Raw genomic sequence first — 20,000 nt, forward strand, 5'->3', positions numbered from 1 at the left:
GGAAGCAAGAGGGGAAAAGCTTACAGCACCTGGTATTCCCAGGTGGTCTCCCATCCAAGTACTAACCAGGCCAAACCCTGCTTAGCTTCCGAGATCAGACGAGATCGGGCGTTCTCAGGGTAGTGTGACCGTAAGCCATTGCAGAGCTCTCATCAAGACTACTTATGCAACTTCATCTATGTTGGGTTTCAGATAACAAACTAGTAATGTATAACAAGACCATGGTAATGGAAGCAAGAGGGGAAAAGCTTAAAGCACCTGGTATTCCCAGGTGGTCTCCCATCCAAGTACTAACCAGGCCAAACCCTGCTTAGCTTCCGAGATCAGACGAGATCGGGCGTTCTCAGGGTAGTGTGACCGTAAGCCATTACAGAGCTCTCATCAAGACTACTTATGCAACTTCATCTATGTTGGGTTTCAGATAACAAACTAGTAATGTATAACAAGACCATGGTAATGGAAGCAAGAGGGGAAAAGCTTACAGCACCTGGTATTCCCAGGTGGTCTCCCATCCAAGTACTAACCAGGCCAAACCCTGCTTAGCTTCCGAGATCAGACGAGATCGGGCGTTCTCAGGGTAGTGTGACCGTAAGCCATTGCAGAGCTCTCATCAAGACTACTTATGCAACTTCATCTATGTTGGGTTTCAGATAACAAACTAGTAATGTATAACAAGACCATGGTAATGGAAGCAAGAGGGGAAAAGCTTACAGCACCTGGTATTCCCAGGTGGTCTCCCATCCAAGTACTAACCAGGCCAAACCCTGCTTAGCTTCCGAGATCAGACGAGATCGGGCGTTCTCAGGGTAGTGTGACCGTAAGCCATTGCAGAGCTCTCATCAAGACTACTTATGCAACTTCATCTATGTTGGGTTTCAGATAACAAACTAGTAATGTATAACAAGACCATGGTAATGGAAGCAAGAGGGGAAAAGCTTACAGCACCTGGTATTCCCAGGTGGTCTCCCATCCAAGTACTAACCAGGCCAAACCCTGCTTAGCTTCCGAGATCAGACGAGATCGGGCGTTCTCAGGGTAGTGTGACCGTAAGCCATTGCAGAGCTCTCATCAAGACTACTTATGCAACTTCATCTATGTTGGGTTTCAGATAACAAACTAGTAATGTATAACAAGACCATGGTAATGGAAGCAAGAGGGGAAAAGCTTACAGCACCTGGTATTCCCAGGTGGTCTCCCATCCAAGTACTAACCAGGCCAAACCCTGCTTAGCTTCCGAGATCAGACGAGATCGGGCGTTCTCAGGGTAGTGTGACCGTAAGCCATTGCAGAGCTCTCATCAAGACTACTTATGCAACTTCATCTATGTTGGGTTTCAGATAACAAACTAGTAATGTATAACAAGACCATGGTAATGGAAGCAAGAGGGGAAAAGCTTACAGAACCTGGTATTCCCAGGTGGTCTCCCATCCAAGTACTAACCAGGCCAAACCCTGCTTAGCTTCCGAGATCAGACGAGATCGGGCGTTCTCAGGGTAGTGTGACCGTAAGCCATTGCAGAGCTCTCATCAAGACTACTTATGCAACTTCATCTATGTTGGGTTTCAGATAACAAACTAGTAATGTATAACAAGACCATGGTAATGGAAGCAAGAGGGGAAAAGCTTACAGCACCTGGTATTCCCAGGTGGTCTCCCATCCAAGTACTAACCAGGCCAAACCCTGCTTAGCTTCCGAGATCAGACGAGATCGGGCGTTCTCAGGGTAGTGTGACCGTAAGCCATTGCAGAGCTCTCATCAAGACTACTTATGCAACTTCATCTATGTTGGGTTTCAGATAACAAACTAGTAATTTATAACAAGACCATGGTAATGGAAGCAAGAGGGGAAAAGCTTACAGCACCTGGTATTCCCAGGTGGTCTCCCATCCAAGTACTAACCAGGCCAAACCCTGCTTAGCTTCCGAGATCAGACGAGATCGGGCGTTCTCAGGGTAGTGTGACCGTAAGCCATTGCAGAGCTCTCATCAAGACTACTTATGCAACTTCATCTATGTTGGGTTTCAGATAACAAACTAGTAATGTATAACAAGACCATGGTAATGGAAGCAAGAGGGGAAAAGCTTACAGCACCTGGTATTCCCAGGTGGTCTCCCATCCAAGTACTAACCAGGCCAAACCCTGCTTAGCTTCCGAGATCAGACGAGATCGGGCGTTCTCAGGGTAGTGTGACCGTAAGCCATTGCAGAGCTCTCATCAAGACTACTTATGCAACTTCATCTATGTTGGGTTTCAGATAACAAACTAGTAATGTATAACAAGACCATGGTAATGGAAGCAAGAGGGGAAAAGCTTACAGCACCTGGTATTCCCAGGTGGTCTCCCATCGAAGTACTAACCAGGCCAAACCCTGCTTAGCTTCCGAGATCAGACGAGATCGGGCGTTCTCAGGGTAGTGTGACCGTTAGCCATTGCAGAGCTCTCATCAAGACTACTTATGCAACTTCATCTATGTTGGGTTTCAGATAACAAACTAGTAATGTATAACAAGACCATGGTAATGGAAGCAAGAGGGGAAAAGCTTCCAGCACCTGGTATTCCCAGGTGGTCTCCCATCCAAGTACTAACCAGGCCAAACCCTGCTTAGCTTCCGAGATCAGACGAGATCGGGCGTTCTCAGGGTAGTGTGACCGTAAGCCATTGCAGAGCTCTCATCAAGACTACTTATGCAACTTCATCTATGTTGGGTTTCAGATAACAAACTAGTAATGTATAACAAGACCATGGTAATGGAAGCAAGAGGGGAAAAGCTTACAGCACCTGGTATTCCCAGGTGGTCTCCCATCCAAGTACTAACCAGGCCAAACCCTGCTTAGCTTCCGAGATCAGACGAGATCGGGCGTTCTCAGGGTAGTGTGACCGTAAGCCATTGCAGAGCTCTCATCAAGACTACTTATGCAACTTCATCTATGTTGGGTTTCAGATAACAAACTAGTAATGTATAACAAGACCATGGTAATGGAAGCAAGAGGGGAAAAGCTTACAGCACCTGGTATTCCCAGGTGGTCTCCCATCCAAGTACTAACAAGGCCAAACCCTGCTTAGCTTCCGAGATCATACGAGATCGGGCGTTCTCAGGGTAGTGTGACCGTAAGCCATTGCAGAGCTCTCATCAAGACTACTTATGCAACTTCATCTATGTTGGGTTTCAGATAACAAACTAGTAATGTATAACAAGACCATGGTAATGGAAGCAAGAGGGGAAAAGCTTACAGCACCTGGTATTCCCAGGTGGTCTCCCATCCAAGTACTAACCAGGCCAAACCCTGCTTAGCTTCCGAGATCAGACGAGATCGGGCGTTCTCAGGGTAGTGTGACCGTAAGCCATTGCAGAGCTCTCATCAAGACTACTTATGCAACTTCATCTATGTTGGGTTTCAGATAACAAACTAGTAATGTATAACAAGACCATGGTAATGGAAGCAAGAGGGGAAAAGCTTCCAGCACCTGGTATTCCCAGGTGGTCTCCCATCCAAGTACTAACCAGGCCAAACCCTGCTTAGCTTCCGAGATCAGACGAGATCGGGCGTTCTCAGGGTAGTGTGACCGTAAGCCATTGCAGAGCTCTCATCAAGACTACTTATGCAACTTCATCTATGTTGGGTTTCAGATAACAAACTAGTAATGTATAACAAGACCATGGTAATGGAAGCAAGAGGGGAAAAGCTTACAGCACCTGGTATTCCCAGGTGGTCTCCCATCCAAGTACTAACCAGGCCAAACCCTGCTTAGCTTCCGAGATCAGACGAGATCGGGCGTTCTCAGGGTAGTGTGACCGTAAGCCATTGCAGAGCTCTCATCAAGACTACTTATGCAACTTCATCTATGTTGGGTTTCAGATAACAAACTAGTAATGTATAACAAGACCATGGTAATGGAAGCAAGAGGGGAAAAGCTTACAGCACCTGGTATTCCCAGGTGGTCTCCCATCCAAGTACTAACCAGGCCAAACCCTGCTTAGCTTCCGAGATCAGACGAGATCGGGCGTTCTCAGGGTAGTGTGACCGTAAGCCATTGCAGAGCTCTCATCAAGACTACTTATGCAACTTCATCTATGTTGGGTTTCAGATAACAAACTAGTAATGTATAACAAGACCATGGTAATGGAAGCAAGAGGGGAAAAGCTTCCAGCACCTGGTATTCCCAGGTGGTCTCCCATCCAAGTACTAACCAGGCCAAACCCTGCTTAGCTTCCGAGATCAGACGAGATCGGGCGTTCTCAGGGTAGTGTGACCGTAAGCCATTGCAGAGCTCTCATCAAGACTACTTATGCAACTTCATCTATGTTGGGTTTCAGATAACAAACTAGTAATGTATAACAAGACCATGGTAATGGAAGCAAGAGGGGAAAAGCTTACAGCACCTGGTATTCCCAGGTGGTCTCCCATCCAAGTACTAACCAGGCCAAACCCTGCTTAGCTTCCGAGATCAGACGAGATCGGGCGTTCTCAGGGTAGTGTGACCGTAAGCCATTGCAGAGCTCTCATCAAGACTACTTATGCAACTTCATCTATGTTGGGTTTCAGATAACAAACTAGTAATGTATAACAAGACCATGGTAATGGAAGCAAGAGGGGAAAAGCTTACAGCACCTGGTATTCCCAGGTGGTCTCCCATCCAAGTACTAACCAGGCCAAACCCTGCTTAGCTTCCGAGATCAGACGAGATCGGGCGTTCTCAGGGTAGTGTGACCGTAAGCCATTGCAGAGCTCTCATCAAGACTACTTATGCAACTTCATCTATGTTGGGTTTCAGATAACAAACTAGTAATGTATAACAAGACCATGGTAATGGAAGCAAGAGGGGAAAAGCTTCCAGCACCTGGTATTCCCAGGTGGTCTCCCATCCAAGTACTAACCAGTCCAAACCCTGCTTAGCTTCCGAGATCAGACGAGATCGGGCGTTCTCAGGGTAGTGTGACCGTAAGCCATTGCAGAGCTCTCATCAAGACTACTTATGCAACTTCATCTATGTTGGGTTTCAGATAACAAACTAGTAATGTATAACAAGACCATGGTAATGGAAGCAAGAGGGGAAAAGCTTACAGCACCTGGTATTCCCAGGTGGTCTCCCATCCAAGTACTAACCAGGCCAAACCCTGCTTAGCTTCCGAGATCAGACGAGATCGGGCGTTCTCAGGGTAGTGTGACCGTAAGCCATTGCAGAGCTCTCATCAAGACTACTTATGCAACTTCATCTATGTTGGGTTTCAGATAACAAACTAGTAATGTATAACAAGACCATGGTAATGGAAGCAAGAGGGGAAAAGCTTACAGCACCTGGTATTCCCAGGTGGTCTCCCATCCAAGTACTAACAAGGCCAAACCCTGCTTAGCTTCCGAGATCATACGAGATCGGGCGTTCTCAGGGTAGTGTGACCGTAAGCCATTGCAGAGCTCTCATCAAGACTACTTATGCAACTTCATCTATGTTGGGTTTCAGATAACAAACTAGTAATGTATAACAAGACCATGGTAATGGAAGCAAGAGGGGAAAAGCTTACAGCACCTGGTATTCCCAGGTGGTCTCCCATCCAAGTACTAACCAGGCCAAACCCTGCTTAGCTTCCGAGATCAGACGAGATCGGGCGTTCTCAGGGTAGTGTGACCGTAAGCCATTGCAGAGCTCTCATCAAGACTACTTATGCAACTTCATCTATGTTGGGTTTCAGATAACAAACTAGTAATGTATAACAAGACCATGGTAATGGAAGCAAGAGGGGAAAAGCTTCCAGCACCTGGTATTCCCAGGTGGTCTCCCATCCAAGTACTAACCAGGCCAAACCCTGCTTAGCTTCCGAGATCTGACGAGATCGGGCGTTCTCAGGGTAGTGTGACCGTAAGCCATTGCAGAGCTCTCATCAAGACTACTTATGCAACTTCATCTATGTTGGGTTTCAGATAACAAACTAGTAATGTATAACAAGACCATGGTAATGGAAGCAAGAGGGGAAAAGCTTACAGCACTTGGTATTCCCAGGTGGTCTCCCATCCAAGTACTAACCAGGCCAAACCCTGCTTAGCCTCCGAGATCAGACGAGATCGGGCGTTCTCAGGGTAGTGTGACCGTAAGCCATTGCAGAGCTCTCATCAAGACTACTTATGCAACTTCATCTATGTTGGGTTTCAGATAACAAACTAGTAATGTATAACAAGACCATGGTAATGGAAGCAAGAGGGGAAAAGCTTACAGCACCTGGTATTCCCAGGTGGTCTCCCATCCAAGTACTAACAAGGCCAAACCCTGCTTAGCTTCCGAGATCATACGAGATCGGGCGTTCTCAGGGTAGTGTGACCGTAAGCCATTGCAGAGCTCTCATCAAGACTACTTATGCAACTTCATCTATGTTGGGTTTCAGATAACAAACTAGTAATGTATAACAAGACCATGGTAATGGAAGCAAGAGGGGAAAAGCTTACAGCACCTGGTATTCCCAGGTGGTCTCCCATCCAAGTACTAACCAGGCCAAACCCTGCTTAGCTTCCGAGATCAGACGAGATCGGGCGTTCTCAGGGTAGTGTGACCGTAAGCCATTGCAGAGCTCTCATCAAGACTACTTATGCAACTTCATCTATGTTGGGTTTCAGATAACAAACTAGTAATGTATAACAAGACCATGGTAATGGAAGCAAGAGGGGAAAAGCTTCCAGCACCTGGTATTCCCAGGTGGTCTCCCATCCAAGTACTAACCAGGCCAAACCCTGCTTAGCTTCCGAGATCAGACGAGATCGGGCGTTCTCAGGGTAGTGTGACCGTAAGCCATTGCAGAGCTCTCATCAAGACTACTTATGCAACTTCATCTATGTTGGGTTTCAGATAACAAACTAGTAATGTATAACAAGACCATGGTAATGGAAGCAAGAGGGGAAAAGCTTACAGCACCTGGTATTCCCAGGTGGTCTCCCATCCAAGTACTAACCAGGCCAAACCCTGCTTAGCTTCCGAGATCAGACGAGATCGGGCGTTCTCAGGGTAGTGTGACCGTAAGCCATTGCAGAGCTCTCATCAAGACTACTTATGCAACTTCATCTATGTTGGGTTTCAGATAACAAACTAGTAATGTATAACAAGACCATGGTAATGGAAGCAAGAGGGGAAAAGCTTACAGCACCTGGTATTCCCAGGTGGTCTCCCATCCAAGTACTAACCAGGCCAAACCCTGCTTAGCTTCCGAGATCAGACGAGATCGGGCGTTCTCAGGGTAGTGTGACCGTAAGCCATTGCAGAGCTCTCATCAAGACTACTTATGCAACTTCATCTATGTTGGGTTTCAGATAACAAACTAGTAATGTATAACAAGACCATGGTAATGGAAGCAAGAGGGGAAAAGCTTCCAGCACCTGGTATTCCCAGGTGGTCTCCCATCCAAGTACTAACCAGGCCAAACCCTGCTTAGCTTCCGAGATCAGACGAGATCGGGCGTTCTCAGGGTAGTGTGACCGTAAGCCATTGCAGAGCTCTCATCAAGACTACTTATGCAACTTCATCTATGTTGGGTTTCAGATAACAAACTAGTAATGTATAACAAGACCATGGTAATGGAAGCAAGAGGGGAAAAGCTTACAGCACCTGGTATTCCCAGGTGGTCTCCCATCCAAGTACTAACCAGGCCAAACCCTGCTTAGCTTCCGAGATCAGACGAGATCGGGCGTTCTCAGGGTAGTGTGACCGTAAGCCATTGCAGAGCTCTCATCAAGACTACTTATGCAACTTCATCTATGTTGGGTTTCAGATAACAAACTAGTAATGTATAACAAGACCATGGTAATGGAAGCAAGAGGGGAAACGCTTACAGCACCTGGTATTCCCAGGTGGTCTCCCATCCAAGTGCTAACCAGGCCAAACCCTGCTTAGCTTCCGAGATCAGACGAGATCGGGCGTTCTCAGGGTAGTGTGACCGTAAGCCATTGCAGAGCTCTCATCAAGACTACTTATGCGACTTCATCTATGTTGGGTTTCAGATAACAAACTAGTAATGTATAACAAGACCATGGTAATGGAAGCAAGAGGGGAAACGCTTACAGCACCTGGTATTCCCAGGTGGTCTCCCATCCAAGTGCTAACCAGGCCAAACCCTGCTTAGCTTCCGAGATCAGACGAGATCGGGCGTTCTCAGGGTAGTGTGACCGTAAGCCATTGCAGAGCTCTCATCAAGACTACTTATGCAACTTCATCTATGTTGGGTTTCAGATAACAAACTAGTAATGTATAACAAGACCATGGTAATGGAAGCAAGAGGGGAAAAGCTTACAGCACCTGGTATTCCCAGGTGGTCTCCCATCCAAGTACTAACCAGGCCAAACCCTGCTTAGCTTCCGAGATCAGACGAGATCGGGCGTTCTCAGGGTAGTGTAACCGTAAGCCATTGCAGAGCTCTCATCAAGACTACTTATGCAACTTTATCTATGTTGGGTTTCAGATAACAAACTAGTAATGTATAACAAGACCATGGTAATGGAAGCAAGAGGGGAAAAGCTTACAGCACCTGGTATTCCCAGGTGGTCTCCCATCCAAGTACTAACCAGGCCAAACCCTGCTTAGCTTCCGAGATCAGACGAGATCGGGCGTTCTCAGGGTAGTGTGACCGTAAGCCATTGCAGAGCTCTCATCAAGACTACTTATGCAACTTCATCTATGTTGGGTTTCAGATAACAAACTAGTAATGTATAACAAGACCATGGTAATGGAAGCAAGAGGGGAAAAGCTTACAGCACCTGGTATTCCCAGGTGGTCTCCCATCCAAGTACTAACCAGGCCAAACCCTGCTTAGCTTCCGAGATCAGACGAGATCGGGCGTTCTCAGGGTAGTGTGACCGTAAGCCATTGCAGAGCTCTCATCAAGACTACTTATGCAACTTCATCTATGTTGGGTTTCAGATAACAAACTAGTAATGTATAACAAGACCATGGTAATGGAAGCAAGAGGGGAAAAGCTTACAGCACCTGGTATTCCCAGGTGGTCTCCCATCCAAGTACTAACCAGGCCAAACCCTGCTTAGCTTCCGAGATCAGACGAGATCGGGCGATCTCACGGTAGTGTGACCGTAAGCCATTGCAGAGCTCTCATCAAGACTACTTATGCAACTTCATCTATGTTGGGTTTCAGATAACAAACTAGTAATGTATAACAATAACATGGTAATGGAAGCAAGAGGGGAAAAGCTTACAGCACCTGGTATTCCCAGGTGGTCTCCCATCCAAGTACTAACCAGGCCAAACCCTGCTTAGCTTCCGAGATCAGACGAGATCGGGCGTTCTCAGGGTAGTGTGACCGTAAGCCATTGCAGAGCTCTCATCAAGACTACTTATGCAACTTCATCTATGTTGGGTTTCAGACAACAAACTAGTAATGTATAACAAGACCATGGTAATGGAAGCAAGAGGGGAAAAGCTTACAGCACCTGGTATTCCCAGGTGGTCTCCCATCCAAGTACTAACCAGGCCAAACCCTGCTTAGCTTCCGAGATCAGACGAGATCGGGCGTTCTCAGGGTAGTGTGACCGTAAGCCATTGCAGAGCTCTCATCAAGACTACTTATGCAACTTCATCTATGTTGGGTTTCAGATAACAAACTAGTAATGTATAACAAGACCATGGTAATGGAAGCAAGAGGGGAAAAGCTTACAGCACCTGGTATTCCCAGGTGGTCTCCCATCCAAGTACTAACAAGGCCAAACCCTGCTTAGCTTCCGAGATCAGACGAGATCGGGCGTTCTCACGGTAGTGTGACCGTAAGCCGTTGCAGAGCTCTCATCAAGACTACTTATGCAACTTCATCTATGTTGGGTTTCAGATAACAAACTAGTAATGTATAACAAGACCATGGTAATGGAAGCAAGAGGGGAAAAGCTTACAGCACCTGGTATTCCCAGGTGGTCTCTCATCCAAGTACTAACCAGGCCAAACCCTGCTTAGCTTCCGAGATCAGACGAGATCGGGCGTTCTCAGGGTAGTGTGACCGTAAGCCATTGCAGAGCTCTCATCAAGACTACTTATGCAACTTCATCTATGTTGGGTTTCAGATAACAAACTAGTAATGTATAACAAGACCATGGTAATGGAAGCAAGAGGGGAAAAGCTTACAGCACCTGGTATTCCCAGGTGGTCTCCCATCCAAGTACTAACCAGGCCAAACCCTGCTTAGCTTCCGAGATCAGACGAGATCGGGCGTTCTCAGGGTAGTGTGACCGTAAGCCATTGCAGAGCTCTCATCAAGACTACTTATGCAACTTCATCTATGTTGGGTTTCAGATAACAAACTAGTAATGTATAACAAGACCATGGTAATGGAAGCAAGAGGGGAAAAGCTTACAGCACCTGGTATTCCCAGGTGGTCTCCCATCCAAGTACTAACCAGGCCAAACCCTGCTTAGCTTCCGAGATCAGACGAGATCGGGCGTTCTCAGGGTAGTGTGACCGTAAGCCGTTGCAGAGCTCTCATCAAGACTACTTATGCAACTTCATCTATGTTGGGTTTCAGATAACAAACTAGTGATGTATAACAAGACCATGGTAATGGAAGCAAGAGGGGAAAAGCTTACAGCACCTGGTATTCCCAGGTGGTCTCCCATCCAAGTACTAACCAGGCCAAACCCTGCTTAGCTTCCGAGATCAGACGAGATCGGGCGTTCTCAGGGTAGTGTGACCGTAAGCCATTGCAGAGCTCTCATCAAGACTACTTATGCAACTTCATCTATGTTGGGTTTCAGATAACAAACTAGTAATGTATAACAAGACCATGGTAATGGAAGCAAGAGGGGAAAAGCTTACAGCACCTGGTATTCCCAGGTGGTCTCCCATCCAAGTACTAACCAGGCCAAACCCTGCTTAGCTTCCGAGATCAGACGAGATCGGGCGTTCTCAGGGTAGTGTGACCGTAAGCCATTGCAGAGCTCTCATCAAGACTACTTATGCAACTTCATCTATGTTGGGTTTCAGATAACAAACTAGTAATGTATAACAAGACCATGGTAATGGAAGCAAGAGGGGAAAAGCTTACAGCACCTGGTATTCCCAGGTGGTCTCCCATCCAAGTACTAACCAGGCCAAACCCTGCTTAGCTTCCGAGATCAGACGAGATCGGGCGATCTCACGGTAGTGTGACCGTAAGCCATTGCAGAGCTCTCATCAAGACTACTTATGCAACTTCATCTATGTTGGGTTTCAGATAACAAACTAGTAATGTATAACAAGACCATGGTAATGGAAGCAAGGGGGGAAAAGCTTACAGCACCTGGTATTCCCAGGTGGTCTCCCATCCAAGTACTAACCAGGCCAAACCCTGCTTAGCTTCCGAGATCAGACGAGATCGGGCGTTCTCAGGGTAGTGTGACCGTAAGCCATTGCAGAGCTCTCATCAAGACTACTTATGCAACTTCATCTATGTTGGGTTTCAGATAACAAACAAGTAATGTATAACAAGACCATGGTAATGGAAGCAAGAGGGGAAAAGCTTACAGCACCTGGTATTCCCAGGTGGTCTCCCATCCAAGTACTAACCAGGCCAAACCCTGCTTAGCTTCCGAGATCAGACGAGATCGGGCGTTCTCAGGGTAGTGTGACCGTAAGCCATTGCAGAGCTCTCATCAAGACTACTTATGCAACTTCATCTATGTTGGGTTTCAGATAACAAACTAGTAATGTATAACAAGACCATGGTAATGGAAGCAAGAGGGGAAAAGCTTACAGCACCTGGTATTCCCAGGTGGTCTCCCATCCAAGTACTAACCAGGCCAAACCCTGCTTAGCTTCCGAGATTAGACGAGATCGGGCGTTCTCAGGGTAGTGTGACCGTAAGCCATTGCAGAGCTCTCATCAAGACTACTTATGCAACTTCATCTATGTTGGGTTTCAGATAACAAACTAGTAATGTATAACAAGACCATGGTAATGGAAGCAAGAGGGGAAAAGCTTACAGCACCTGGTATTCCCAGGTGGTCTCCCATCCAAGTACTAACCAGGCCAAACCCTGCTTAGCTTCCGAGATCAGACGAGATCGGGCGTTCTCAGGGTAGTGTGACCGTAAGCCATTGCAGAGCTCTCATCAAGACTACTTATGCAACTTCATCTATGTTGGGTTTCAGATAACAAACTAGTAATGTATAACAAGACCATGGTAATGGAAGCAAGAGGGGAAAAGCTTACAGCACCTGGTATTCCCAGGTGGTCTCCCATCCAAGTACTAACCAGGCCAAACCCTGCTTAGCTTCCGAGATCAGACGAGATCGGGCGTTCTCAGGGTAGTGTGACCTCAAGCCATTGCAAAGCTCTCATCAAGACTACTTATGCAACTTCATCTATGTTGGGTTTCAGATAACAAACTAGTAATGTATAACAAGACCATGGTAATGGAAGCAAGAGGGGAAAAGCTTACAGCACCTTGTATTCCCAGGTGGTCTACCATCCAAGTACTAACCAGGCCAAACCCTGCTTAGCTTCCGAGATCAGATGAGATCGGGCGTTCTCAGGGTAGTATGACCGTAAGCCATTGCAGAGCTCTCATCAAGACTACTTATGCACCTTCATCTATGTTGGGTTTCAGATAACAAACTAGTAATGTATAACAAGACCATGGTAATGGAAGCAAGAGGGGAAAAGCTTACAGCACCTGGTATTCCCAGGTGGTCTCCCATCCAAGTACTAACCAGGCCAAACCCAGCTTAGCTTCCGAGATCAGACGAGATCGGGCGTTCTCAGGGTAGTGTGACCGTAAGCCATTGCAGAGCTCTCATCAAGACTACTTATGCAACTTCATCTATGTTGGGTTTCAGATAACAAACTAGTAATGTATAACAAGACCATGGTAATGGAAGCAAGAGGGGAAAAGCTTACAGCACCTGGTATTCCCAGGTGGTCTCCCATCCAAGTACTAACCAGGCCAAACCCTGCTTAGCTTCCGAGATCAGACGAGATCGGGCGTTCTCAGGGTAGTGTGACCGTAAGCCATTGCAGAGCTCTCATCAAGACTACTTATGCAACTTCATCTATGTTGGGTTTCAGATAACAAACTAGTAATGTATAACAAGACCATGGTAATGGAAGCAAGAGGGGAAAAGCTTACAGCACCTGGTATTCCCAGGTGGTCTCCCATCCAAGTACTAACCAGGCCAAACCCTGCTTAGCTTCCGAGATCAGACGAGATCGGGCGTTCTCAGGGTAGTGTGACCGTAAGCCATTGCAGAGCTCTCATCAAGACTACTTATGCAACTTCATCTATGTTGGGTTTCAGATAACAAACTAGTAATGTATAACAAGACCATGGTAATGGAAGCAAGAGGGGAAAAGCTTACAGCACCTGGTATTCCCAGGTGGTCTCCCATCCAAGTACTAACCAGGCCAAACCCTGCTTAGCTTCCGAGATCAGACGAGATCGGGCGTTCTCAGGGTAGTGTGACCGTAAGCCATTGCAGAGCTCTCATCAAGACTACTTATGCAACTTCATCTATGTTGGGTTTCAGATAACAAACTAGTAATGTATAACAAGACCATGGTAATGGAAGCAAGAGGGGAAAAGCTTACAGCACCTGGTATTCCCAGGTGGTCTCCCATCCAAGTACTAACCAGGCCAAACCCTGCTTAGCTTCCGAGATCAGACGAGATCGGGCGTTCTCAGGGTAGTGTGACCTCAAGCCATTGCAAAGCTCTCATCAAGACTACTTATGCAACTTCATCTATGTTGGGTTTCAGATAACAAACTAGTAATGTATAACAAGACCATGGTAATGGAAGCAAGAGGGGAAAAGCTTACAGCACCTTGTATTCCCAGGTGGTCTACCATCCAAGTACTAACCAGGCCAAACCCTGCTTAGCTTCCGAGATCAGACGAGATCGGGCGTTCTCAGGGTAGTATGACCGTAAGCCATTGCAGAGCTCTCATCAAGACTACTTATGCACCTTCATCTATGTTGGGTTTCAGATAACAAACTAGTAATGTATAACAAGACCATGGTAATGGAAGCAAGAGGGGAAAAGCTTACAGCACCTGGTATTCCCAGGTGGTCTCCCATCCAAGTACTAACCAGGCCAAACCCAGCTTAGCTTCCGAGATCAGACGAGATCGGGCGTTCTCAGGGTAGTGTGACCGTAAGCCATTGCAGAGCTCTCATCAAGACTACTTATGCAACTTCATCTATGTTGGGTTTCAGATAACAAACTAGTAATGTATAACAAGACCATGGTAATGGAAGCAAGAGGGGAAAAGCTTACAGCACCTGGTATTCCCAGGTGGTCTCCCATCCAAGTACTAACCAGGCCAAACCCTGCTTAGCTTCCGAGATCAGACGAGATCGGGCGTTCTCAGGGTAGTGTGACCGTAAGCCATTGCAGAGCTCTCATCAAGACTACTTATGCAACTTCATCTATGTTGGGTTTCAGATAACAAACTAGTAATGTATAACAAGACCATGGTAATGGAAGCAAGAGGGGAAAAGCTTACAGCACCTGGTATTCCCAGGTGGTCTCCCATCCAAGTACTAACCAGGCCAAACCCTGCTTAGCTTCCGAGATCAGACGAGATCGGGCGTTCTCAGGGTAGTGTGACCGTAAGCCATTGCAGAGCTCTCATCAAGACTACTTATGCAACTTCATCTATGTTGGGTTTCAGATAACAAACTAGTAATGTATAACAAGACCATGGTAATGGAAGCAAGAGGGGAAAAGCTTACAGCACCTGGTATTCCCAGGTGGTCTCCCATCCAAGTACTAACCAGGCCAAACCCTGCTTAGCTTCCGAGATCAGACGAGATCGGGCGTTCTCAGGGTAGTGTGACCGTAAGCCATTGCAGAGCTCTCATCAAGACTACTTATGCAACTTCATCTATGTTGGGTTTCAGATAACAAACTAGTAATGTATAACAAGACCGTGGTAATGGAAGCAAGAGGGGAAAAGCTTACAGCACCTGGTATTCCCAGGTGGTCTCCCATCCAAGTACTAACCAGGCCAAACCCTGCTTAGCTTCCGAGATCAGACGAGATCGGGCGTTCTCAGGGTAGTGTGACCGTAAGCCATTGCAGAGCTCTCATCAAGACTACTTATGCAACTTCATCTATGTTGGGTTTCAGATAACAAACTAGTAATGTATAACAAGACCATGGTAATGGAAGCAAGAGGGGAAAAGCTTACAGCACCTGGTATTCCCAGGTGGGAAGCTTCCGAGATCAGACGAGATCTGGCGTTCTCAGGGTAGTGTGACCGTAAGCCATTGCAGAGCTCTCATCAAGACTACTTATGCAACTTCATCTATGTTGGGTTTCAGATAACAAACTAGTAATGTATAACAAGACCATGGTAATGGAAGCAAGAGGGGAAAAGCTTACAGCACCTGGTATTCCCAGGTGGTCTCCCATCCAAGTACTAACCAGGCCAAACCCTGCTTAGCTTCCGAGATCAGACGAGATCGGGCGTTCTCAGGGTAGTGTGACCGTAAGCCATTGCAGAGCTCTCATCAAGACTACTTATGCAACTTCATCTATGTTGGGTTTCAGATAACAAACTAGTAATGTATAACAAGACCATGGTAATGGAAGCAAGAGGGGAAAAGCTTACAGCACCTGGTATTCCCAGGTGGTCTCCCATCCAAGTACTAACCAGGCCAAACCCTGCTTAGCTTCCGAGATCAGACGAGATCGGGCGTTCTCAGGGTAGTGTGACCGTAAGCCATTGCAGAGCTCTCATCAAGACTACTTATGCAACTTCTTCTATGTTGGGTTTCAGATAACAAACTAGTAATGTATAACAAGACCATGGTAATGGAAGCAAGAGGGGAAAAGCTTAGAGCACCTGGTATTCCCAGGTGGTCTCCCATCCAAGTACTAACCAGGCCAAACCCTGCTTAGCTTCCGAGATCAGACGAGATCGGGCGTTCTCAGGGTAGTGTGACCGTAAGCCATTGCAGAGCTCTCATCAAGACTACTTATGCAACTTCATCTATGTTGGGTTTCAGATAACAAACTAGTAATGTATAACAAGACCATGGTAATGGAAGCAAGAGGGGAAAAGCTTACAGCACCTGGTATTCCCAGGTGGTCTCCCATCCAAGTACTAACCAGGCCAAACCCTGCTTAGCTTCCGAGATCAGACGAGATCGGGCATTCTCAGGGTAGTGTGACCGTAAGCCATTGCAGAGCTCTCATCAAGACTACTTATGCAACTTCATCTATGTTGGGTTTCAGATAACAAACTAGTAATGTATAACAAGACCATGGTAATGGAAGCAAGAGGGGAAAAGCTTACAGCACCTGGTATTCCAAGGTGGTCTCCCATCCAAGTACTTACCAGGCCAAACCCTGCTTAGCTTCCGAGATCAGACGAGATCGGGCGTTCTCAGGGTAGTGTGACTGTAAGCCATTGCAGAGCTCTCATCAAGACTACTTATGCAACTTCATCTATGTTGGGTTTCAGATAACAAACTAGTAATGTATAACAAGACCATGGTAATGGAAGCAAGAGGGGAAAAGCTTACAGCACCTGGTATTCCCAGGTGGTCTCCCATCCAAGTACTAACCAGGCCAAACCCTGCTTAGCTTCCAAGATCAGACGAGATCGGGCGTTCTCAGGGTAGTGTGACCGTAAGCCATTGCAGAGCTCTCATCAAGACTACTTATGCAACTTCATCTATGTTGGGTTTCAGATAACAAACTAGTAATGTATAACAAGACCATGGTAATGGAAGCAAGAGGGGAAAAGCTTACAGCACCTGGTATTCCCAGGTGGTCTCCCATCCAAGCACTAACCAGGCCAAACCCTGCTTAGCTTCCGAGATCAGACGAGATCGGGCGTTCTCAGGGTAGTGTGACCGCAAACCATTGCAAAGCTCTCATCAAGACTACTTATGCAACTTCATCTATGTTGGGTTTCAGATAACAAACTAGTAATGTATAACAAGACCATGGTAATGGAAGCAAGAGGGGAAAAGCTTACAGCACCTGGTATTCCCAGGTGGTCTCCCATCCAAGTACTAACCAGGCCAAACCCTGCTTAGCTTCCGAGATCAGACGAGATCTGGCGTTCTCAGGGTAGTGTGACCGTAAGCCATTGCAGAGCTCTCATCAAGACTACTTATGCAACTTCATCTATGTTGGGTTTCAGATAACAAACTAGTAATGTATAACAAGACCATGGTAATGGAAGCAAGAGGGGAAAAGCTTACAGCACCTGGTATTCCCAGGTGGTCTCCCATCCAAGTACTAACCAGGCCAAACCCTGCTTAGCTTCCGAGATCAGACGAGATCGGGCGTTCTCAGGGTAGTGTGACCGTAAGCCATTGCAGAGCTCTCATCAAGACTACTTATGCAACTTCATCTATGTTGGGTTTCAGATAACAAACTAGTAATGTATAACAAGACCATGGTAATGGAAGCAAGAGGGGAAAAGCTTACAGCACCTGGTATTCCCAGGTGGGAAGCTTCCGAGATCAGACGAGATCTGGCGTTCTCAGGGTAGTGTGACCGTAAGCCATTGCAGAGCTCTCATCAAGACTACTTATGCAACTTCATCTATGTTGGGTTTCAGATAACAAACTAGTAATGTATAACAAGACCATGGTAATGGAAGCAAGAGGGGAAAATCTTACAGCACCTGGTATTCCCAGGTGGTCTCCCATCCAAGTACTAACCAGGCCAAACCCTGCTTAGCTTCCGAGATCAGACGAGATCGGGCGTTCTCAGGGTAGTGTGACCGTAAGCCATTGCAGAGCTCTCATCAAGACTACTTATGCAACTTCATCTATGTTGGGTTTCAGATAACAAACTAGTAATGTATAACAAGACCATGGTAATGGAAGCAAGAGGGGAAAAGCTTACAGCACCTGGTATTCCCAGGTGGTCTCCCATCCAAGTACTAACCAGGCCAAACCCTGCTTAGCTTCCGAGATCAGACGAGATCGGGCGTTCTCAGGGTAGTGTGACCGTAAGCCATTGCATAGCTCTCATCAAGACTACTTATGCAACTTCATCTATGTTGGGTTTCAGATAACAAACTAGTAATGTATAACAAGACCATGGTAATGGAAGCAAGAGGGGAAAAGCTTACAGCACCTGGTATTCCCAGGTGGTCTCCCATCCAAGTACTAACCAGGCCAAACCCTGCTTAGCTTCCGAGATCAGACGAGATCGGGCGTTCTCAGGGTAGTGTGACCGTAAGCCATTGCAGAGCTCTCATCAAGACTACTTATGCAACTTCTTCTATGTTGGGTTTCAGATAACAAACTAGTAATGTATAACAAGACCATGGTAATGGAAGCAAGAGGGGAAAAGCTTACAGCACCTGGTATTCCCAGGTGGTCTCCCATCCAAGTACTAACCAGGCCAAACCCTGCTTAGCTTCCGAGATCAGACGAGATCGGGCGTTCTCAGGGTAGTGTGACCGTAAGCCATTGCAGAGCTCTCATCAAGACTACTTATGCAACTTCATCTATGTTGGGTTTCAGATAACAAACTAGTAATGTATAACAAGACCATGGTAATGGAAGCAAGAGGGGAAAAGCTTACAGCACCTGGTATTCCCAGGTGGTCTCCCATCCAAGTACTAACCAGGCCATACCCTGCTTAGCTTCCGAGATCAGACGAGATCGGGCATTCTCAGGGTAGTGTGACCGTAAGCCATTGCAGAGCTCTCATCAAGACTACTTATGCAACTTCATCTATGTTGGGTTTCAGATAACAAACTAGTAATGTATAACAAGACCATGGTAATGGAAGCAAGAGGGGAAAAGCTTACAGCACCTGGTATTCCAAGGTGGTCTCCCATCCAAGTACTTACCAGGCCAAACCCTGCTTAGCTTCCGAGATCAGACGAGATCGGGCGTTCTCAGGGTAGTGTGACTGTAAGCCATTGCAGAGCTCTCATCAAGACTACTTATGCAACTTCATCTATGTTGGGTTTCAGATAACAAACTAGTAATGTATAACAAGACCATGGTAATGGAAGCAAGAGGGGAAAAGCTTACAGCACCTGGTATTCCCAGGTGGTCTCCCATCCAAGTACTAACCAGGCCAAACCCTGCTTAGCTTCCAAGATCAGACGAGATCGGGCGTTCTCAGGGTAGTGTGACCGTAAGCCATTGCAGAGCTCTCATCAAGACTACTTATGCAACTTCATCTATGTTGGGTTTCAGATAACAAACTAGTAATGTATAACAAGACCATGGTAATGGAAGCAAGAGGGGAAAAGCTTACAGCACCTGGTATTCCCAGGTGGTCTCCCATCCAAGCACTAACCAGGCCAAACCCTGCTTAGCTTCCGAGATCAGACGAGATCGGGCGTTCTCAGGGTAGTGTGACCGCAAACCATTGCAAAGCTCTCATCAAGACTACTTATGCAACTTCATCTATGTTGGGTTTCAGATAACAAACTAGTAATGTATAACAAGACCATGGTAATGGAAGCAAGAGGGGAAAAGCTTACAGCACCTGGTATTCCCAGGTGGTCTCCCATCCAAGTACTAACCAGGCCAAACCCTGCTTAGCTTCCGAGATCAGACGAGATCTGGCGTTCTCAGGGTAGTGTGACCGTAAGCCATTGCAGAGCTCTCATCAAGACTACTTATGCAACTTCATCTATGTTGGGTTTCAGATAACAAACTAGTAATGTATAACAAGACCATGGTAATGGAAGCAAGAGGGGAAAAGCTTACAGCACCTGGTATTCCCAGGTGGTCTCCCATCCAAGTACTAACCAGGCCAAACCCTGCTTAGCTTCCGAGATCAGACGAGATCGGGCGTTCTCAGGGTAGTGTGACCGTAAGCCATTGCAGAGCTCTCATCAAGACTACTTATGCAACTTCATCTATGTTGGGTTTCAGATAACAAACTAGTAATGTATAACAAGACCATGGTAATGGAAGCAAGAGGGGAAAAGCTTACAGCACCTGGTATTCCCAGGTGGTCTCCCATCCAAGTACTAACCAGGCCAAACCCTGCTTAGCTTCCGAGATCAGACGAGATCGGGCGTTCTCAGGGTAGTGTGACCGTAAGCCATTGCAGAGC

At 46.7% G+C, this 20,000-nt stretch overlaps 86 non-coding genes across 86 annotated transcripts; all 86 read right to left on the reverse strand.

The window, feature by feature from the left end:
* Positions 1-17: 17 nt before the first annotated feature.
* Positions 18-136, reverse strand: LOC125793587 (5S ribosomal RNA). The gene has a single exon (XR_007433108.1). It is a non-coding gene; the product is annotated as a 5S ribosomal RNA (ribosomal RNA).
* Positions 137-246: 110 nt separating this feature from the next.
* Positions 247-365, reverse strand: LOC125793328 (5S ribosomal RNA). Its single transcript, XR_007432912.1, has one exon. It is a non-coding gene; the product is annotated as a 5S ribosomal RNA (ribosomal RNA).
* A 110-nt stretch (positions 366-475) lies between these two features.
* Positions 476-594, reverse strand: LOC125793588 (5S ribosomal RNA). Its single transcript, XR_007433109.1, has one exon. It is a non-coding gene; the product is annotated as a 5S ribosomal RNA (ribosomal RNA).
* A 110-nt stretch (positions 595-704) lies between these two features.
* On the reverse strand, positions 705-823 carry LOC125793589 (5S ribosomal RNA). The gene has a single exon (XR_007433110.1). It is a non-coding gene; the product is annotated as a 5S ribosomal RNA (ribosomal RNA).
* Positions 824-933: 110 nt separating this feature from the next.
* LOC125793590 (5S ribosomal RNA) lies at positions 934-1,052 on the reverse strand. Its single transcript, XR_007433111.1, has one exon. It is a non-coding gene; the product is annotated as a 5S ribosomal RNA (ribosomal RNA).
* Positions 1,053-1,162: 110 nt separating this feature from the next.
* On the reverse strand, positions 1,163-1,281 carry LOC125793591 (5S ribosomal RNA). Its single transcript, XR_007433112.1, has one exon. It is a non-coding gene; the product is annotated as a 5S ribosomal RNA (ribosomal RNA).
* Positions 1,282-1,391: 110 nt separating this feature from the next.
* Positions 1,392-1,510, reverse strand: LOC125793156 (5S ribosomal RNA). The gene has a single exon (XR_007432740.1). It is a non-coding gene; the product is annotated as a 5S ribosomal RNA (ribosomal RNA).
* Positions 1,511-1,620: 110 nt separating this feature from the next.
* Positions 1,621-1,739, reverse strand: LOC125793592 (5S ribosomal RNA). The gene has a single exon (XR_007433113.1). It is a non-coding gene; the product is annotated as a 5S ribosomal RNA (ribosomal RNA).
* A 110-nt stretch (positions 1,740-1,849) lies between these two features.
* On the reverse strand, positions 1,850-1,968 carry LOC125793594 (5S ribosomal RNA). The gene has a single exon (XR_007433115.1). It is a non-coding gene; the product is annotated as a 5S ribosomal RNA (ribosomal RNA).
* A 110-nt stretch (positions 1,969-2,078) lies between these two features.
* LOC125793595 (5S ribosomal RNA) lies at positions 2,079-2,197 on the reverse strand. The gene has a single exon (XR_007433116.1). It is a non-coding gene; the product is annotated as a 5S ribosomal RNA (ribosomal RNA).
* Positions 2,198-2,307: 110 nt separating this feature from the next.
* LOC125793214 (5S ribosomal RNA) lies at positions 2,308-2,426 on the reverse strand. The gene has a single exon (XR_007432798.1). It is a non-coding gene; the product is annotated as a 5S ribosomal RNA (ribosomal RNA).
* A 110-nt stretch (positions 2,427-2,536) lies between these two features.
* On the reverse strand, positions 2,537-2,655 carry LOC125793279 (5S ribosomal RNA). Its single transcript, XR_007432863.1, has one exon. It is a non-coding gene; the product is annotated as a 5S ribosomal RNA (ribosomal RNA).
* A 110-nt stretch (positions 2,656-2,765) lies between these two features.
* On the reverse strand, positions 2,766-2,884 carry LOC125793596 (5S ribosomal RNA). The gene has a single exon (XR_007433117.1). It is a non-coding gene; the product is annotated as a 5S ribosomal RNA (ribosomal RNA).
* Positions 2,885-2,994: 110 nt separating this feature from the next.
* Positions 2,995-3,113, reverse strand: LOC125793421 (5S ribosomal RNA). Its single transcript, XR_007433005.1, has one exon. It is a non-coding gene; the product is annotated as a 5S ribosomal RNA (ribosomal RNA).
* A 110-nt stretch (positions 3,114-3,223) lies between these two features.
* On the reverse strand, positions 3,224-3,342 carry LOC125793597 (5S ribosomal RNA). Its single transcript, XR_007433118.1, has one exon. It is a non-coding gene; the product is annotated as a 5S ribosomal RNA (ribosomal RNA).
* Positions 3,343-3,452: 110 nt separating this feature from the next.
* Positions 3,453-3,571, reverse strand: LOC125793280 (5S ribosomal RNA). The gene has a single exon (XR_007432864.1). It is a non-coding gene; the product is annotated as a 5S ribosomal RNA (ribosomal RNA).
* Positions 3,572-3,681: 110 nt separating this feature from the next.
* LOC125793598 (5S ribosomal RNA) lies at positions 3,682-3,800 on the reverse strand. Its single transcript, XR_007433119.1, has one exon. It is a non-coding gene; the product is annotated as a 5S ribosomal RNA (ribosomal RNA).
* A 110-nt stretch (positions 3,801-3,910) lies between these two features.
* On the reverse strand, positions 3,911-4,029 carry LOC125793599 (5S ribosomal RNA). The gene has a single exon (XR_007433120.1). It is a non-coding gene; the product is annotated as a 5S ribosomal RNA (ribosomal RNA).
* Positions 4,030-4,139: 110 nt separating this feature from the next.
* On the reverse strand, positions 4,140-4,258 carry LOC125793281 (5S ribosomal RNA). Its single transcript, XR_007432865.1, has one exon. It is a non-coding gene; the product is annotated as a 5S ribosomal RNA (ribosomal RNA).
* Positions 4,259-4,368: 110 nt separating this feature from the next.
* LOC125793600 (5S ribosomal RNA) lies at positions 4,369-4,487 on the reverse strand. Its single transcript, XR_007433121.1, has one exon. It is a non-coding gene; the product is annotated as a 5S ribosomal RNA (ribosomal RNA).
* A 110-nt stretch (positions 4,488-4,597) lies between these two features.
* LOC125793601 (5S ribosomal RNA) lies at positions 4,598-4,716 on the reverse strand. Its single transcript, XR_007433122.1, has one exon. It is a non-coding gene; the product is annotated as a 5S ribosomal RNA (ribosomal RNA).
* Positions 4,717-4,826: 110 nt separating this feature from the next.
* On the reverse strand, positions 4,827-4,945 carry LOC125793496 (5S ribosomal RNA). The gene has a single exon (XR_007433081.1). It is a non-coding gene; the product is annotated as a 5S ribosomal RNA (ribosomal RNA).
* Positions 4,946-5,055: 110 nt separating this feature from the next.
* On the reverse strand, positions 5,056-5,174 carry LOC125793602 (5S ribosomal RNA). Its single transcript, XR_007433123.1, has one exon. It is a non-coding gene; the product is annotated as a 5S ribosomal RNA (ribosomal RNA).
* A 110-nt stretch (positions 5,175-5,284) lies between these two features.
* On the reverse strand, positions 5,285-5,403 carry LOC125793422 (5S ribosomal RNA). The gene has a single exon (XR_007433006.1). It is a non-coding gene; the product is annotated as a 5S ribosomal RNA (ribosomal RNA).
* Positions 5,404-5,513: 110 nt separating this feature from the next.
* Positions 5,514-5,632, reverse strand: LOC125793603 (5S ribosomal RNA). Its single transcript, XR_007433124.1, has one exon. It is a non-coding gene; the product is annotated as a 5S ribosomal RNA (ribosomal RNA).
* A 110-nt stretch (positions 5,633-5,742) lies between these two features.
* On the reverse strand, positions 5,743-5,861 carry LOC125793272 (5S ribosomal RNA). Its single transcript, XR_007432856.1, has one exon. It is a non-coding gene; the product is annotated as a 5S ribosomal RNA (ribosomal RNA).
* Positions 5,862-5,971: 110 nt separating this feature from the next.
* Positions 5,972-6,090, reverse strand: LOC125793456 (5S ribosomal RNA). Its single transcript, XR_007433040.1, has one exon. It is a non-coding gene; the product is annotated as a 5S ribosomal RNA (ribosomal RNA).
* A 110-nt stretch (positions 6,091-6,200) lies between these two features.
* On the reverse strand, positions 6,201-6,319 carry LOC125793423 (5S ribosomal RNA). Its single transcript, XR_007433007.1, has one exon. It is a non-coding gene; the product is annotated as a 5S ribosomal RNA (ribosomal RNA).
* A 110-nt stretch (positions 6,320-6,429) lies between these two features.
* On the reverse strand, positions 6,430-6,548 carry LOC125793605 (5S ribosomal RNA). The gene has a single exon (XR_007433126.1). It is a non-coding gene; the product is annotated as a 5S ribosomal RNA (ribosomal RNA).
* A 110-nt stretch (positions 6,549-6,658) lies between these two features.
* On the reverse strand, positions 6,659-6,777 carry LOC125793283 (5S ribosomal RNA). The gene has a single exon (XR_007432867.1). It is a non-coding gene; the product is annotated as a 5S ribosomal RNA (ribosomal RNA).
* Positions 6,778-6,887: 110 nt separating this feature from the next.
* LOC125793606 (5S ribosomal RNA) lies at positions 6,888-7,006 on the reverse strand. The gene has a single exon (XR_007433127.1). It is a non-coding gene; the product is annotated as a 5S ribosomal RNA (ribosomal RNA).
* A 110-nt stretch (positions 7,007-7,116) lies between these two features.
* Positions 7,117-7,235, reverse strand: LOC125793607 (5S ribosomal RNA). The gene has a single exon (XR_007433128.1). It is a non-coding gene; the product is annotated as a 5S ribosomal RNA (ribosomal RNA).
* Positions 7,236-7,345: 110 nt separating this feature from the next.
* LOC125793284 (5S ribosomal RNA) lies at positions 7,346-7,464 on the reverse strand. The gene has a single exon (XR_007432868.1). It is a non-coding gene; the product is annotated as a 5S ribosomal RNA (ribosomal RNA).
* Positions 7,465-7,574: 110 nt separating this feature from the next.
* On the reverse strand, positions 7,575-7,693 carry LOC125793608 (5S ribosomal RNA). The gene has a single exon (XR_007433129.1). It is a non-coding gene; the product is annotated as a 5S ribosomal RNA (ribosomal RNA).
* A 110-nt stretch (positions 7,694-7,803) lies between these two features.
* On the reverse strand, positions 7,804-7,922 carry LOC125793413 (5S ribosomal RNA). The gene has a single exon (XR_007432997.1). It is a non-coding gene; the product is annotated as a 5S ribosomal RNA (ribosomal RNA).
* Positions 7,923-8,032: 110 nt separating this feature from the next.
* On the reverse strand, positions 8,033-8,151 carry LOC125793414 (5S ribosomal RNA). The gene has a single exon (XR_007432998.1). It is a non-coding gene; the product is annotated as a 5S ribosomal RNA (ribosomal RNA).
* A 110-nt stretch (positions 8,152-8,261) lies between these two features.
* On the reverse strand, positions 8,262-8,380 carry LOC125794023 (5S ribosomal RNA). Its single transcript, XR_007433541.1, has one exon. It is a non-coding gene; the product is annotated as a 5S ribosomal RNA (ribosomal RNA).
* Positions 8,381-8,490: 110 nt separating this feature from the next.
* On the reverse strand, positions 8,491-8,609 carry LOC125793609 (5S ribosomal RNA). The gene has a single exon (XR_007433130.1). It is a non-coding gene; the product is annotated as a 5S ribosomal RNA (ribosomal RNA).
* A 110-nt stretch (positions 8,610-8,719) lies between these two features.
* On the reverse strand, positions 8,720-8,838 carry LOC125793610 (5S ribosomal RNA). The gene has a single exon (XR_007433131.1). It is a non-coding gene; the product is annotated as a 5S ribosomal RNA (ribosomal RNA).
* Positions 8,839-8,948: 110 nt separating this feature from the next.
* LOC125793379 (5S ribosomal RNA) lies at positions 8,949-9,067 on the reverse strand. The gene has a single exon (XR_007432963.1). It is a non-coding gene; the product is annotated as a 5S ribosomal RNA (ribosomal RNA).
* Positions 9,068-9,177: 110 nt separating this feature from the next.
* LOC125793611 (5S ribosomal RNA) lies at positions 9,178-9,296 on the reverse strand. Its single transcript, XR_007433132.1, has one exon. It is a non-coding gene; the product is annotated as a 5S ribosomal RNA (ribosomal RNA).
* Positions 9,297-9,406: 110 nt separating this feature from the next.
* Positions 9,407-9,525, reverse strand: LOC125793612 (5S ribosomal RNA). Its single transcript, XR_007433133.1, has one exon. It is a non-coding gene; the product is annotated as a 5S ribosomal RNA (ribosomal RNA).
* Positions 9,526-9,635: 110 nt separating this feature from the next.
* On the reverse strand, positions 9,636-9,754 carry LOC125793479 (5S ribosomal RNA). Its single transcript, XR_007433063.1, has one exon. It is a non-coding gene; the product is annotated as a 5S ribosomal RNA (ribosomal RNA).
* A 110-nt stretch (positions 9,755-9,864) lies between these two features.
* On the reverse strand, positions 9,865-9,983 carry LOC125793313 (5S ribosomal RNA). Its single transcript, XR_007432897.1, has one exon. It is a non-coding gene; the product is annotated as a 5S ribosomal RNA (ribosomal RNA).
* A 110-nt stretch (positions 9,984-10,093) lies between these two features.
* Positions 10,094-10,212, reverse strand: LOC125793613 (5S ribosomal RNA). Its single transcript, XR_007433134.1, has one exon. It is a non-coding gene; the product is annotated as a 5S ribosomal RNA (ribosomal RNA).
* A 110-nt stretch (positions 10,213-10,322) lies between these two features.
* On the reverse strand, positions 10,323-10,441 carry LOC125793614 (5S ribosomal RNA). The gene has a single exon (XR_007433135.1). It is a non-coding gene; the product is annotated as a 5S ribosomal RNA (ribosomal RNA).
* A 110-nt stretch (positions 10,442-10,551) lies between these two features.
* On the reverse strand, positions 10,552-10,670 carry LOC125793616 (5S ribosomal RNA). The gene has a single exon (XR_007433137.1). It is a non-coding gene; the product is annotated as a 5S ribosomal RNA (ribosomal RNA).
* A 110-nt stretch (positions 10,671-10,780) lies between these two features.
* On the reverse strand, positions 10,781-10,899 carry LOC125793617 (5S ribosomal RNA). The gene has a single exon (XR_007433138.1). It is a non-coding gene; the product is annotated as a 5S ribosomal RNA (ribosomal RNA).
* Positions 10,900-11,009: 110 nt separating this feature from the next.
* LOC125793380 (5S ribosomal RNA) lies at positions 11,010-11,128 on the reverse strand. The gene has a single exon (XR_007432964.1). It is a non-coding gene; the product is annotated as a 5S ribosomal RNA (ribosomal RNA).
* Positions 11,129-11,238: 110 nt separating this feature from the next.
* On the reverse strand, positions 11,239-11,357 carry LOC125793618 (5S ribosomal RNA). Its single transcript, XR_007433139.1, has one exon. It is a non-coding gene; the product is annotated as a 5S ribosomal RNA (ribosomal RNA).
* Positions 11,358-11,467: 110 nt separating this feature from the next.
* Positions 11,468-11,586, reverse strand: LOC125793619 (5S ribosomal RNA). The gene has a single exon (XR_007433140.1). It is a non-coding gene; the product is annotated as a 5S ribosomal RNA (ribosomal RNA).
* A 110-nt stretch (positions 11,587-11,696) lies between these two features.
* Positions 11,697-11,815, reverse strand: LOC125793317 (5S ribosomal RNA). Its single transcript, XR_007432901.1, has one exon. It is a non-coding gene; the product is annotated as a 5S ribosomal RNA (ribosomal RNA).
* Positions 11,816-11,925: 110 nt separating this feature from the next.
* On the reverse strand, positions 11,926-12,044 carry LOC125793620 (5S ribosomal RNA). Its single transcript, XR_007433141.1, has one exon. It is a non-coding gene; the product is annotated as a 5S ribosomal RNA (ribosomal RNA).
* Positions 12,045-12,154: 110 nt separating this feature from the next.
* Positions 12,155-12,273, reverse strand: LOC125793401 (5S ribosomal RNA). Its single transcript, XR_007432985.1, has one exon. It is a non-coding gene; the product is annotated as a 5S ribosomal RNA (ribosomal RNA).
* Positions 12,274-12,383: 110 nt separating this feature from the next.
* Positions 12,384-12,502, reverse strand: LOC125793304 (5S ribosomal RNA). Its single transcript, XR_007432888.1, has one exon. It is a non-coding gene; the product is annotated as a 5S ribosomal RNA (ribosomal RNA).
* Positions 12,503-12,612: 110 nt separating this feature from the next.
* Positions 12,613-12,731, reverse strand: LOC125793178 (5S ribosomal RNA). Its single transcript, XR_007432762.1, has one exon. It is a non-coding gene; the product is annotated as a 5S ribosomal RNA (ribosomal RNA).
* Positions 12,732-12,841: 110 nt separating this feature from the next.
* On the reverse strand, positions 12,842-12,960 carry LOC125793621 (5S ribosomal RNA). The gene has a single exon (XR_007433142.1). It is a non-coding gene; the product is annotated as a 5S ribosomal RNA (ribosomal RNA).
* A 110-nt stretch (positions 12,961-13,070) lies between these two features.
* LOC125793622 (5S ribosomal RNA) lies at positions 13,071-13,189 on the reverse strand. Its single transcript, XR_007433143.1, has one exon. It is a non-coding gene; the product is annotated as a 5S ribosomal RNA (ribosomal RNA).
* A 110-nt stretch (positions 13,190-13,299) lies between these two features.
* LOC125793623 (5S ribosomal RNA) lies at positions 13,300-13,418 on the reverse strand. The gene has a single exon (XR_007433144.1). It is a non-coding gene; the product is annotated as a 5S ribosomal RNA (ribosomal RNA).
* A 110-nt stretch (positions 13,419-13,528) lies between these two features.
* Positions 13,529-13,647, reverse strand: LOC125793402 (5S ribosomal RNA). The gene has a single exon (XR_007432986.1). It is a non-coding gene; the product is annotated as a 5S ribosomal RNA (ribosomal RNA).
* Positions 13,648-13,757: 110 nt separating this feature from the next.
* LOC125793388 (5S ribosomal RNA) lies at positions 13,758-13,876 on the reverse strand. The gene has a single exon (XR_007432972.1). It is a non-coding gene; the product is annotated as a 5S ribosomal RNA (ribosomal RNA).
* Positions 13,877-13,986: 110 nt separating this feature from the next.
* On the reverse strand, positions 13,987-14,105 carry LOC125793179 (5S ribosomal RNA). Its single transcript, XR_007432763.1, has one exon. It is a non-coding gene; the product is annotated as a 5S ribosomal RNA (ribosomal RNA).
* A 110-nt stretch (positions 14,106-14,215) lies between these two features.
* On the reverse strand, positions 14,216-14,334 carry LOC125793624 (5S ribosomal RNA). Its single transcript, XR_007433145.1, has one exon. It is a non-coding gene; the product is annotated as a 5S ribosomal RNA (ribosomal RNA).
* A 110-nt stretch (positions 14,335-14,444) lies between these two features.
* Positions 14,445-14,563, reverse strand: LOC125793625 (5S ribosomal RNA). Its single transcript, XR_007433146.1, has one exon. It is a non-coding gene; the product is annotated as a 5S ribosomal RNA (ribosomal RNA).
* A 110-nt stretch (positions 14,564-14,673) lies between these two features.
* On the reverse strand, positions 14,674-14,792 carry LOC125793627 (5S ribosomal RNA). Its single transcript, XR_007433148.1, has one exon. It is a non-coding gene; the product is annotated as a 5S ribosomal RNA (ribosomal RNA).
* Positions 14,793-14,902: 110 nt separating this feature from the next.
* On the reverse strand, positions 14,903-15,021 carry LOC125793628 (5S ribosomal RNA). The gene has a single exon (XR_007433149.1). It is a non-coding gene; the product is annotated as a 5S ribosomal RNA (ribosomal RNA).
* A 304-nt stretch (positions 15,022-15,325) lies between these two features.
* On the reverse strand, positions 15,326-15,444 carry LOC125793629 (5S ribosomal RNA). The gene has a single exon (XR_007433150.1). It is a non-coding gene; the product is annotated as a 5S ribosomal RNA (ribosomal RNA).
* A 110-nt stretch (positions 15,445-15,554) lies between these two features.
* LOC125793630 (5S ribosomal RNA) lies at positions 15,555-15,673 on the reverse strand. The gene has a single exon (XR_007433151.1). It is a non-coding gene; the product is annotated as a 5S ribosomal RNA (ribosomal RNA).
* A 110-nt stretch (positions 15,674-15,783) lies between these two features.
* On the reverse strand, positions 15,784-15,902 carry LOC125793378 (5S ribosomal RNA). Its single transcript, XR_007432962.1, has one exon. It is a non-coding gene; the product is annotated as a 5S ribosomal RNA (ribosomal RNA).
* A 110-nt stretch (positions 15,903-16,012) lies between these two features.
* LOC125794030 (5S ribosomal RNA) lies at positions 16,013-16,131 on the reverse strand. The gene has a single exon (XR_007433548.1). It is a non-coding gene; the product is annotated as a 5S ribosomal RNA (ribosomal RNA).
* Positions 16,132-16,241: 110 nt separating this feature from the next.
* LOC125793268 (5S ribosomal RNA) lies at positions 16,242-16,360 on the reverse strand. Its single transcript, XR_007432852.1, has one exon. It is a non-coding gene; the product is annotated as a 5S ribosomal RNA (ribosomal RNA).
* Positions 16,361-16,470: 110 nt separating this feature from the next.
* LOC125793208 (5S ribosomal RNA) lies at positions 16,471-16,589 on the reverse strand. Its single transcript, XR_007432792.1, has one exon. It is a non-coding gene; the product is annotated as a 5S ribosomal RNA (ribosomal RNA).
* Positions 16,590-16,699: 110 nt separating this feature from the next.
* On the reverse strand, positions 16,700-16,818 carry LOC125793448 (5S ribosomal RNA). Its single transcript, XR_007433032.1, has one exon. It is a non-coding gene; the product is annotated as a 5S ribosomal RNA (ribosomal RNA).
* A 110-nt stretch (positions 16,819-16,928) lies between these two features.
* Positions 16,929-17,047, reverse strand: LOC125793248 (5S ribosomal RNA). Its single transcript, XR_007432832.1, has one exon. It is a non-coding gene; the product is annotated as a 5S ribosomal RNA (ribosomal RNA).
* Positions 17,048-17,157: 110 nt separating this feature from the next.
* Positions 17,158-17,276, reverse strand: LOC125793631 (5S ribosomal RNA). The gene has a single exon (XR_007433152.1). It is a non-coding gene; the product is annotated as a 5S ribosomal RNA (ribosomal RNA).
* A 304-nt stretch (positions 17,277-17,580) lies between these two features.
* LOC125793217 (5S ribosomal RNA) lies at positions 17,581-17,699 on the reverse strand. The gene has a single exon (XR_007432801.1). It is a non-coding gene; the product is annotated as a 5S ribosomal RNA (ribosomal RNA).
* Positions 17,700-17,809: 110 nt separating this feature from the next.
* Positions 17,810-17,928, reverse strand: LOC125793632 (5S ribosomal RNA). Its single transcript, XR_007433153.1, has one exon. It is a non-coding gene; the product is annotated as a 5S ribosomal RNA (ribosomal RNA).
* Positions 17,929-18,038: 110 nt separating this feature from the next.
* Positions 18,039-18,157, reverse strand: LOC125793633 (5S ribosomal RNA). Its single transcript, XR_007433154.1, has one exon. It is a non-coding gene; the product is annotated as a 5S ribosomal RNA (ribosomal RNA).
* A 110-nt stretch (positions 18,158-18,267) lies between these two features.
* LOC125793634 (5S ribosomal RNA) lies at positions 18,268-18,386 on the reverse strand. The gene has a single exon (XR_007433155.1). It is a non-coding gene; the product is annotated as a 5S ribosomal RNA (ribosomal RNA).
* Positions 18,387-18,496: 110 nt separating this feature from the next.
* LOC125793131 (5S ribosomal RNA) lies at positions 18,497-18,615 on the reverse strand. Its single transcript, XR_007432715.1, has one exon. It is a non-coding gene; the product is annotated as a 5S ribosomal RNA (ribosomal RNA).
* Positions 18,616-18,725: 110 nt separating this feature from the next.
* Positions 18,726-18,844, reverse strand: LOC125793269 (5S ribosomal RNA). The gene has a single exon (XR_007432853.1). It is a non-coding gene; the product is annotated as a 5S ribosomal RNA (ribosomal RNA).
* A 110-nt stretch (positions 18,845-18,954) lies between these two features.
* LOC125793209 (5S ribosomal RNA) lies at positions 18,955-19,073 on the reverse strand. The gene has a single exon (XR_007432793.1). It is a non-coding gene; the product is annotated as a 5S ribosomal RNA (ribosomal RNA).
* A 110-nt stretch (positions 19,074-19,183) lies between these two features.
* On the reverse strand, positions 19,184-19,302 carry LOC125793450 (5S ribosomal RNA). The gene has a single exon (XR_007433034.1). It is a non-coding gene; the product is annotated as a 5S ribosomal RNA (ribosomal RNA).
* Positions 19,303-19,412: 110 nt separating this feature from the next.
* Positions 19,413-19,531, reverse strand: LOC125793250 (5S ribosomal RNA). Its single transcript, XR_007432834.1, has one exon. It is a non-coding gene; the product is annotated as a 5S ribosomal RNA (ribosomal RNA).
* A 110-nt stretch (positions 19,532-19,641) lies between these two features.
* On the reverse strand, positions 19,642-19,760 carry LOC125793635 (5S ribosomal RNA). Its single transcript, XR_007433156.1, has one exon. It is a non-coding gene; the product is annotated as a 5S ribosomal RNA (ribosomal RNA).
* Positions 19,761-19,870: 110 nt separating this feature from the next.
* On the reverse strand, positions 19,871-19,989 carry LOC125793636 (5S ribosomal RNA). Its single transcript, XR_007433157.1, has one exon. It is a non-coding gene; the product is annotated as a 5S ribosomal RNA (ribosomal RNA).
* Positions 19,990-20,000: the final 11 nt, after the last annotated feature.

The sequence above is a fragment of the Astyanax mexicanus genome, unplaced genomic scaffold (assembly GCF_023375975.1).
Source record: "Astyanax mexicanus isolate ESR-SI-001 unplaced genomic scaffold, AstMex3_surface scaffold_37, whole genome shotgun sequence".
NCBI classification, from domain to species: domain Eukaryota; kingdom Metazoa; phylum Chordata; class Actinopteri; order Characiformes; family Acestrorhamphidae; genus Astyanax; species Astyanax mexicanus.